We start from the raw sequence: 9,133 nt of genomic DNA, 5'->3' as shown, positions 1-9,133 counted from the left end.
TGTGCTGGGTACTATCCTAGGCTCTGGGGATAAAAAGAAAAATAGGACACGATTCCTATCTTCAAGGAATTTACAAGCTTCTAGGAGAATCAGTCTGGTAAACCAAAAAGCAGTATAAAGATATCAGTATTAAGTTAGAAATAATGTTGGGTAAAGAAGAAGGAAAAAAGAAGCTGTGATTCATCAAAGTATTATTTATGGTAATTACGGTATTATGGCAAGACCATGGGCTTCCTGACTATTCTAGGATTCATGGCACTCAAGTAACTATAAAAATTAGAGGCAAATTACCAATTAGATTCCATTGAGAGACAGCATGATTCCATCAAAATGCTGTTATGATTTTACGGATTTAAGTGTGTGTATATAGATAGCACATATGGCAAAAAAAAAAAAGGGTACATTTTGATTAACAAAACATAGGCAGAGAACACGGATGCTGATCGCTGAGTCTGAAAAATAGTACATGTTAGAGCATCAGGAATGAAATTGTCTGCCACACTCTCTTGTTAAAATGTGATCATAGACATCAATGGGCTTTGTTCTGCTTCTCCATCTCTTGCAGGTGGTTGACAAGATAAACTCTGAAAGATCTTCCGGAGATATTGTTTCTCGTTTTTGTTTTCTTTCCATTCCTGTCATTCCACACTCTTGTCAGGATTCTGTGGGCCTGGTGCCACCTGCCTCATGCCCAAGGGCGCACAAAAAGACTGTCGTTTTTGGTAGAGGGCCGCTGGGGGAATAACAACTTACAAAGGAAATACTTGTGAAAGGGAAGTATGTACAAGTCCAGGGTCCAGGAAATATTTCTTTTTCCTCATGTACTTCTTGTTCGAATGAGAACAAACTATGGTAACTTATTCCGACTGCAGTGTTGTCGGCAAGATGTCCTCCTCTTCCTTGCTGAGCTAGTAAGTCATTGCGGACTCCTCTGAAGACTTGGCCCAGAGCCCTAGACCACTTATTGAAGCCACTTCCTCTTCTCGCCAAGTAAGGACAGTAGTAATTTTCTTCCCCGGGGACATAAGTTTATGCTTGTGAAATTTAGAACTATAAATGGTCCAAATTTGGGAAAATGAAAAAATGATAATGTAGTATAATTTTGGTTTTCTACTATTATGTGAGAACATTAGGCCCCAGCAACACGTCATTGTGTAAGGAAAAATAAAAGTGCTGCCGTAACCGAAAAAAAAAAAATATATATATATATATATATAAAATACTATGATACTAACATTGAGGGTTACTTTTTTACCTTTCATTTTTTTTGAACATAAACTCAAGATTTTATTGTCTTCATAATAAAAGAAAAGATGACACTTAGAATTGAATCACTTGGCCCTTTCTCTTCTTATCTCCTCCCAGTTCAAAATGCATCTCTTAATAGCCTTAGACCTGCAGTTGGGCTCAATGCACTCAAACCTTAGCACAATCTTCTTTGTAGTTTTAGCCTTTTTCTGGATAATTGGCTTAGTCTGCCCACCATAGCCACTCTGCTTCCTGTCATAACGCTGCTTTCCCTGGGCATACAGAGAATCCTTGTTCTTCTTGTACTATGTCACTTTGTGGGGTTGGTGCTTGCCACACTTCTTATAGAAAGTCCGATGGGTTTTAGGAATGTTCACCATGTTTGCGTGAGTGCTATCGGCATGGAAAGAAAGAGGCTGGGCCGGAAACAGAAGTATATGGCACTTTTTTACTTTTCTTTTGACAAGGGCACCACGGTGGAGAGTGGATTGTGTCTTAAAGCCAGATGGCCTTGTAATTGATGGCTTTTGTACTTACTAGCCAAGTGTACTTAGGTTAATTTCTTAATGTCATTTGTCTCCTATATAACACCATTTACAGCAGTAGGATTAAATGTGAGTAGAGGACAAGGATACTGCTAAACACTAGCAGATGCCAGGAGCATACTCTGCCCCTCATGTTTTGACAATCAGAAATATTTTCAGACACTGCTTGGGTGCTGAAATCATCCCTGGCTGAGAACCATGGTCATAGAGAAAGACACCTTGGACTTGGAGAATGGAAAGTGAGCTCCGCTAGTTATAACCCTTACTTAAATTTTGCTTTTCTCATTTTTAAAATGTAGGGGTTAAGCAAGATGATCTTTAAGATGATTTCTACTTCTAACAAGCCGTGATTATGTGGAAGAAGAAAATAAATGTACCAGAGATTGAGGAAGGCATGGGGTTGAAGACCAGGGCAATTGGCTAAGATAGGGAGTGCTCAGGTAGGTTATGTATTTCTGAGCAGACAAAGTTGATAATCCATACCACTAAATAGACAGGATTGCCCGCTGAAGCTAACCAGCTAGGGAACAAAGGGTTGGAAATCCAGACAAGGAATTGGCCCTTCTACAGATGGCAGTGATGGTGGTCATGATGATGATGATGGTGATGGTGACAGTTATGATAAGGACAAAGCAACTAGTATTTATTTAGCACTATGGACCAGGTTCTCAGTCTAGGAGGTGGGGAACAAAAGGTCAGCATGTAGGCTGAGGTGAGGTGTAATGGTAGAAGTTACAGAGGAAAGCTACAAAAGTCAGGCTGCCCTCAGATCCAAGCCAAGGGAAAGCAAGAAACTTGGGACTTGGGCCTATGTTTCATGGAAGGAAATGAGACAAGACCAGTAGAGAATGCATCTTTGCTGATGAACGTATTAATGCTTCGTTATTAAAATCCAAGTGGAGTCATTTTTAATAGAAATAGAAGAAAGGGAACAGTGAGAGGAGGGGAATCCTAAAGGCGCTAAGAAGCAGCAGAGGTGGTCAAACAACAAATCAATCTCACTAGTGGAAATATTTCCAGGTTGTAACTCTCATTCTTTGTCTCTTAGGTACATTTTATTGTTAATTACATTATATTTGATTTATTTTTATATTGAAACTGAATGAGTCAGGGCAGTTTATTTTGTTTTAGATTTTAGGATTTATCTATAGTTATTTGCCAGAGATTTAATATCCTAGTGGATATGTGCACACATTTTATGTGGTCCTTTTTAAAGCCAGTCCAATTTCTTTTCAGTGTTTGGTACTGAATGATTGAATCCAATTCTTAACTTCTTGCTTCATCAGACCTGGTTTGCTTGGCTTTTACTATTTATTTATTTATTTATTTATTTATTTTTTGAGACAGAGTCTTGTTCTGTTGCCCAGGCTGGAGTGCAGTGGCACGATCTGGGCTCACTGCAACCTCTGTCTCCTGGGTTCAAGCATTTCTCCCTGCCACAGCCTCCTGAGTAGCTGGGATTACAGGCACACACTACCATGCCTGGCTAATTTTTGTATTTGTTTTATTAGAGATGGGGTTTCACCACATTGGTCAGGCTGGTCTCAAACTCCTAACCTCAGGTGACCCACCCATTTGCTTGACTTTTAGGAAGATCAGTCTGTTAGGCTGGAGTTGCGATGAGTTACCAAGAAGGAACTCTGGGACTCCAAATCCTTGGTGCATTACAACATGTGCTTTGGATAGTGACCTGTCTGCACATCCCAAGAAATCTTTCAACAATGTCCATCTGAGGTGAAAACGTTTTCCCCCATGAGCAATGCTTAGCATCCCATTTTTAAGTTCATTGTTCACTGAAGTCTATGTTAGTCATCTGTTGCTGCACAATAAATTATCCTCAAACTTAGTGGCTTAAAACAAGAACCATATTTTTCACAGTTTCTGTGAGTCAGAAATTTGGGAACAGTTTAGCTGGGTGATTCTAGCACAAGATATCTCTTGAGGTTGATGTCAAGAAGTTGGCAGGGCCATCAGTAATCTGAAAGCTAAAGTGGGGATGGAGGATCCACTACCTTGATGTGTGCTCATGTGGCTGTTGCCAGGAGGCATCAGTTCCTTATCACGTGAGTGTCTGCACATGGTAGCTTGAGTGTTCCCATGACAAGGCAGTAGGCTTGTAATTGTTTTCCATTCTATGCTCCTAGCACTTATCACCAGATGATGAGCAGAGTCCCTATCTTGTTATTATTATTTTCAACTCTAGGTCCTAGTGTAATGCCTGGGACACATGGCCAGTGCTTGATAACTATTCACTGAATTGACAGCTAATGAAATATTTCTTTGTGAGACTGTTTTCCTCCTGACAGCAGAGTCGGAACCCTGGGAGTCTGGCAGAGAGGTGCACCAATGGAAAGTGGAAGCACTATAGGAAACTTGGCCTCCTTCATTTTCCCCTAGGATAACATCCTAGGAATTTAGCAGACTCTGAAGGCCCTATCCTGTGTCTCTTCTTGACCCAGATAAATACCTTCTGCTTTTCATATCGTTTCATATCTATTCATTAATTCAAAAGATATTTCCTGAGTTTCAACTATGTCTCAGACAATTTTCTAGGTGCTAAGGACACAGCAGTGGAAAAAAAAAAGATCGCTGTTTTTAGAAAGCTTATATTCTAGTAGAGAAAGGAAGATAATAAACAAATAATGTCCGATTACTTTTTTAGCAGATACTGTTATGAAAAATCCAGGAATTAAGTGATTTAGAAAGAAAACAAATTTAAAATTTATTCTTCCAGGCTGCCTGGAGCAAAGAAAAACTATTTGACACCCCCTATCACAGCGGTTTCTACCAGGGAGCTGATTATGTATTGATAGATATGCACATAGGGACTTTGTTTCAGGAGAATTTGTAGGGTTACAAAATTACCTAAAATTAGCTAATGAAAACAATAATGAATTATACTTGATGATTAGCCTGATAGTATAAGTAGAATAGTATTCCAGCATAATAGTCTAAGTAGAATAGTAGACTAGCTTAAGAAAGTAGTAGGGAGGGATAGTGACTTTTTTTCTGCAGTAAGATAAAAATTGGGGTATTTCCAAGGGCAATGTCAAAGATGTATGCAGAAGCATAATTGAGATCTAATATCGCATAGTTAGGTGAGGCATTAGGAATATGAGTTTTTGAAAAATAATTAAAACCAAGTGAGTTAATAAAAACAACAAAATATAGTAGTAGTACTGGCTTTTTCCCTGGGAAACACACTGGTGATTTTTAATATTATGATTCCTTAATACCTCTTATTCTATACTTCCAGAATAATAGATTGGGTGTATAGTTTTCAAGGGGGGGTGATGGGGTGATGGGGGAGATGTCATGTCTCTGACCATACTGAGCTTATATGCAATTCAGAAAAAAAGCTGTCTTTTTATCTGTATCTCTATCATCTCTATCTAAATTTTCTATAGATTTTCCCACTCTTTAATTATGATAATTTATTGGCACAAGTTAATTAATTTGGAAGAAATTTTGCTTCCAGGAGTAAGAGTAGTCCTTAAATAAAATTTTGTAACGAGGCATCACTTCCCCATAATACTGTTAACATGATCAGTGGAAGCTTGACTTATGCATTTATACTTCTCATTGTTGTGCAGTAACTCAGGCCAAAAAAAAAAAAATTGTACGGATCTTATGCTAGGTGTGCCTGAAATCCCAACCCATCAACACTACTTTCTTAGAATAATAGAGAATAATGATTTAGTTTGAGCAAGTGGTAAAGAAATATCACCATTAAGAGTGTAACCCAAACACAGACAAGAAATACGAACATTCCTCTTACTTACATTTGAAAAAATGCAATCTGGAAAATCAAGTATGCGAGTTTAAAAGCATGTAGGTATGCATTTTGATTTGGTAGTATGGCTAATGAAAGAAAAACAAACATTACATGCACACATTTAGAAATCATGTAGTTCTAAATACATTTCAATTAGTTTGGCATTTCCACTACTGATTGGACTAGAAAATTGGTGTGAAAAAAGTTGGCATTCTCATAGGATTACCAAAGTAACTCAGTGGCATGGTCTATGGTAGCTATGAGAATAAAATTAATACTTTACTCTCAATATTTATAAAGTGTCTCCTATCTTCAAAGCAATTCACTAAATTAATGCTCTCACTTGTTAGGAAGCAGCAACAAAAGTCATTTCAAATAAAACGCAAAAAGAGCTTTGGTCTAGGCCTAGCTGAATTATAAGAGTTGGAAACAGATTTTCAATCCTTTAGCTAAAACCTCCACATTTTGCCCAGGCCTGTCTTCTTGGTCTGATACTTCTTTGAAAATGGCCTCCAATTATACATTTTAGGTTTTATCTCCTATTTTCTCATCATGCCCATCATACTATAGCCAAGCTGAAGTTTTTTTTTTTTTTCCCTGTCTCTTTGCTAGTAAATCCTCCTCTCTTGCTGAGAATTTCCATTTCTTCATCTCCATTTGTGAAATCCTTCACATACATGAGACCCACAGCCACCACTGCACCTTTTTTTTTAGATCTCTTATGATTTCTCCTGCTGGGTGTGATTTCTTATTTTTTCTGAGAAGCAAAGCTGCTATTATTTCTCACACAATGCCTAGCCCAGAGTGCTGTACAAGATATGAGCTCATTAAATATTGATTAGGTGGATTGTGTGTGGAATTATTTTAGTAGGGGCCAGCAGAGATGTATTTTTCTTCCCACATCCACAGGGCATTATCCACACCCCGTGGTATAATATGGGCAGAAAAGGAATAAATCTGTCCTGGCTCAGAGGAACAATAGGAGCACAGGCTAAGCTGCTGAATAAAAACATCCCAAATATACAATATATAGAGTGGCTTGCAACAGACTGAAGCTTACTTCTCTCTCATGCAACAGTGTCTGATTGAGGCTATAGTGCAGCTCTGCTATATGTAGTCATATGTGGTCATTCAGGGACACAGGTTGCTTCCATCATCTCCCTCCTTTTTCCAGGGCACCAGCTTGTGTGGAAAGCAGAAGCTGCATTTCAGGCATGTCTGTGTCCAGTTAGCATGAGAAGTAACAGAACAAGTCCAGGGAAAATCATTTCCTATTAACAAGTGAAGCAGAAGTTGCATCCATCACTTCTGCTTGCATTCCATCAGTGAGAAATTGAGTCACATGGCATGGCCACCATTAGCTGCAAGGGTGGCTATAACATTTAGTTTCTAGAGGATGCCCTGGAAGAAGAGGAGAATGCATTTGGTGAGGGGGGTTGGTGAGGAGAATGGATTTGGAGAGGAGGACACTACAAGTCTCCTTCCATCAGTAACTAGGCCTCTGGTCCAGAGAAGATCTGATTAAACTTCAACGAGTCCATACCACCCCTAGGAACTCAACTCCCCCAGTCCTCATCAGAACTCCTTAAGAGGAAAGAGCAAATGTCACAAGTAGATGTTGGAATTCAGTTTCAACGGAAGCAAAACATTAAAAAATATCATCAAGAGTGGTAATAACACAAAAGCAAACTTGACATCATGGGACATTCTTCATTATTTGGAGGTGAGAATGGAGAAAGTTGGAGAATAAAAAGACCAGTAAGGATCACCTGATTTTCTTCTACCCACAAGTCCAATGTGAAGGCACTGGATGAGGATTGATTTAAATCCCTTTTATTAGCCATATTTGACAAACCCACAGCCAACATCATACTGAATGGGCAAAAGCCGGAAGCGTTCCCTTTGAAAACCAGCATAAGACAAAGACGCCCTCTCTTACGATTCCTATTCAACATAGTATTGGAAGTTTCGGCTGGGGCAATCAGGCAAGAGAAAGAAATAAAGACATTCGAATAGAAAGAGAGGAAGTCAAACTATCCCTATTTACAGTTGACATGATCCTATATCTAGAAAACCATACTGTCTCAGCCCAAAAGCTTCTTAAACTGATAAGCAATTTCAGCAAAGTCTCAGGATACAAAATCAACGTGGAAAAATCACTAGCATTCCCATCCACCAGCAACAGTCAAGCTGAGAGCCAAATCATGAACCAACTCCCATTCACAATTGCCACAAAAAGAATAAAATACCTAGAAATACAGCTAACAAGGAAAGAGAAAGATCTCTACAAGGAGAACTACAAACCACTGCTCAAAGAAATCAGAGATGACACAAACAAATGGAAAAACATTTCATGCTCATGGATAGGAAGAATCAATATTGTTAAAATGGCCATACTGCTCAAAGCAGTTTATAGGTTCAATGCTATTCCCATTAAACCACCATTGACATTCTTCACAGAACTAGAAAATACTATTTAAAAATTCACAGGGAACCAAGCCAGGTGTAGTGGCTCATGCCTGTAATGCCAGCACTTTGGGAGGCTGAGGTTGGCGGGTCACTTGAGGTCAGGAGTTTGAGATCAGCCTGGCCAAAATGGCAAAAACCCATCTCTACCAAAAATACAAAAATTAGCCAGGCATGGTGGCATGCACCTGTAAACCCAGCTACTCAGGAGGTTGAGGCAGGAGAATCGCTTGAACCTAGGAGGCAGAGGTTGCAGCGAGCTGAGATCATGCCACTGCACTCCAGCCTGGGCAACAGAGTGAGACTCTGTCTCAAAAAAATAAATAAATAAAAAATAAAATTTACATGGAACCAAAAAAGCCTAAATAGCCAAGGCAATCCTAACCAAAAAGAACAAAGCTGGAGGCATCACACTATCTGACTTCAAACTATACTACAAGGCTACAGTAACCACAACATCATGGTACTGGTACAAGGACACATAGACCAATGGAACAGAATAGAGAACCCAGAAATAAGACCACACACCTACAACTATCTGATCTTTGACAAATTTGATAAAAGCAATGAGGAAAGGATTCAGTAAATTCAATAGATAGTGCTGGGATAGGCAGAAAATTGAAACTGGACCACTTCCTTATGCCATGTACAAAAAATAACTCAAGATGGATTAAAGACTTAAATGTAAAACCCCAAACTGTGGGAGCTAAATGATGAGAACATATGGACACACAGAGGGGAACAGCGCACACTGGGGCTTATCACAGGGTAGAGGATAGGAAGAGGGAGAGAATCAGGAAAAATAACTAATGGATACTAGGCTTAATAGCTGGGTAATGAAATAATCTGTACAACAACCCCTCACGACACATGTTGACCTATGTAACAAACCTGCACATCCTGCACATGTACCCCTCAATTTAAAATAAAAGTTAAAAGAAATCCCTTTTATTGTATCCTAACCTGATTGAAACCCAACACCAATCCACAGAAACTGCTGGGATGGAGAAAGTGAATGACCAGTTCCAATTTTTCTGAAGATGTATACAAAAGACACATATTTTTTAAAAAGTTAAAATGCCAAAGGTTTAAACAGACA

At 39.0% G+C, this 9,133-nt stretch overlaps 1 pseudogene; it reads right to left on the bottom strand.

Annotated features, from left to right (window-relative positions):
• Positions 1–1,320: 1,320 nt before the first annotated feature.
• Positions 1,321–1,628, bottom strand: LOC116812667 (large ribosomal subunit protein eL42-like; annotated as a pseudogene).
• Positions 1,629–9,133: the final 7,505 nt, after the last annotated feature.

This window comes from Hylobates moloch, unplaced genomic scaffold (genome assembly GCF_009828535.3).
Source record: "Hylobates moloch isolate HMO894 unplaced genomic scaffold, HMol_V3 SCAFFOLD_9, whole genome shotgun sequence".
NCBI classification, from domain to species: domain Eukaryota; kingdom Metazoa; phylum Chordata; class Mammalia; order Primates; family Hylobatidae; genus Hylobates; species Hylobates moloch.
The sequence above is the reverse complement of the archived record's forward strand: the minus strand, read 5'-3'. Positions and strand labels throughout refer to the sequence as shown.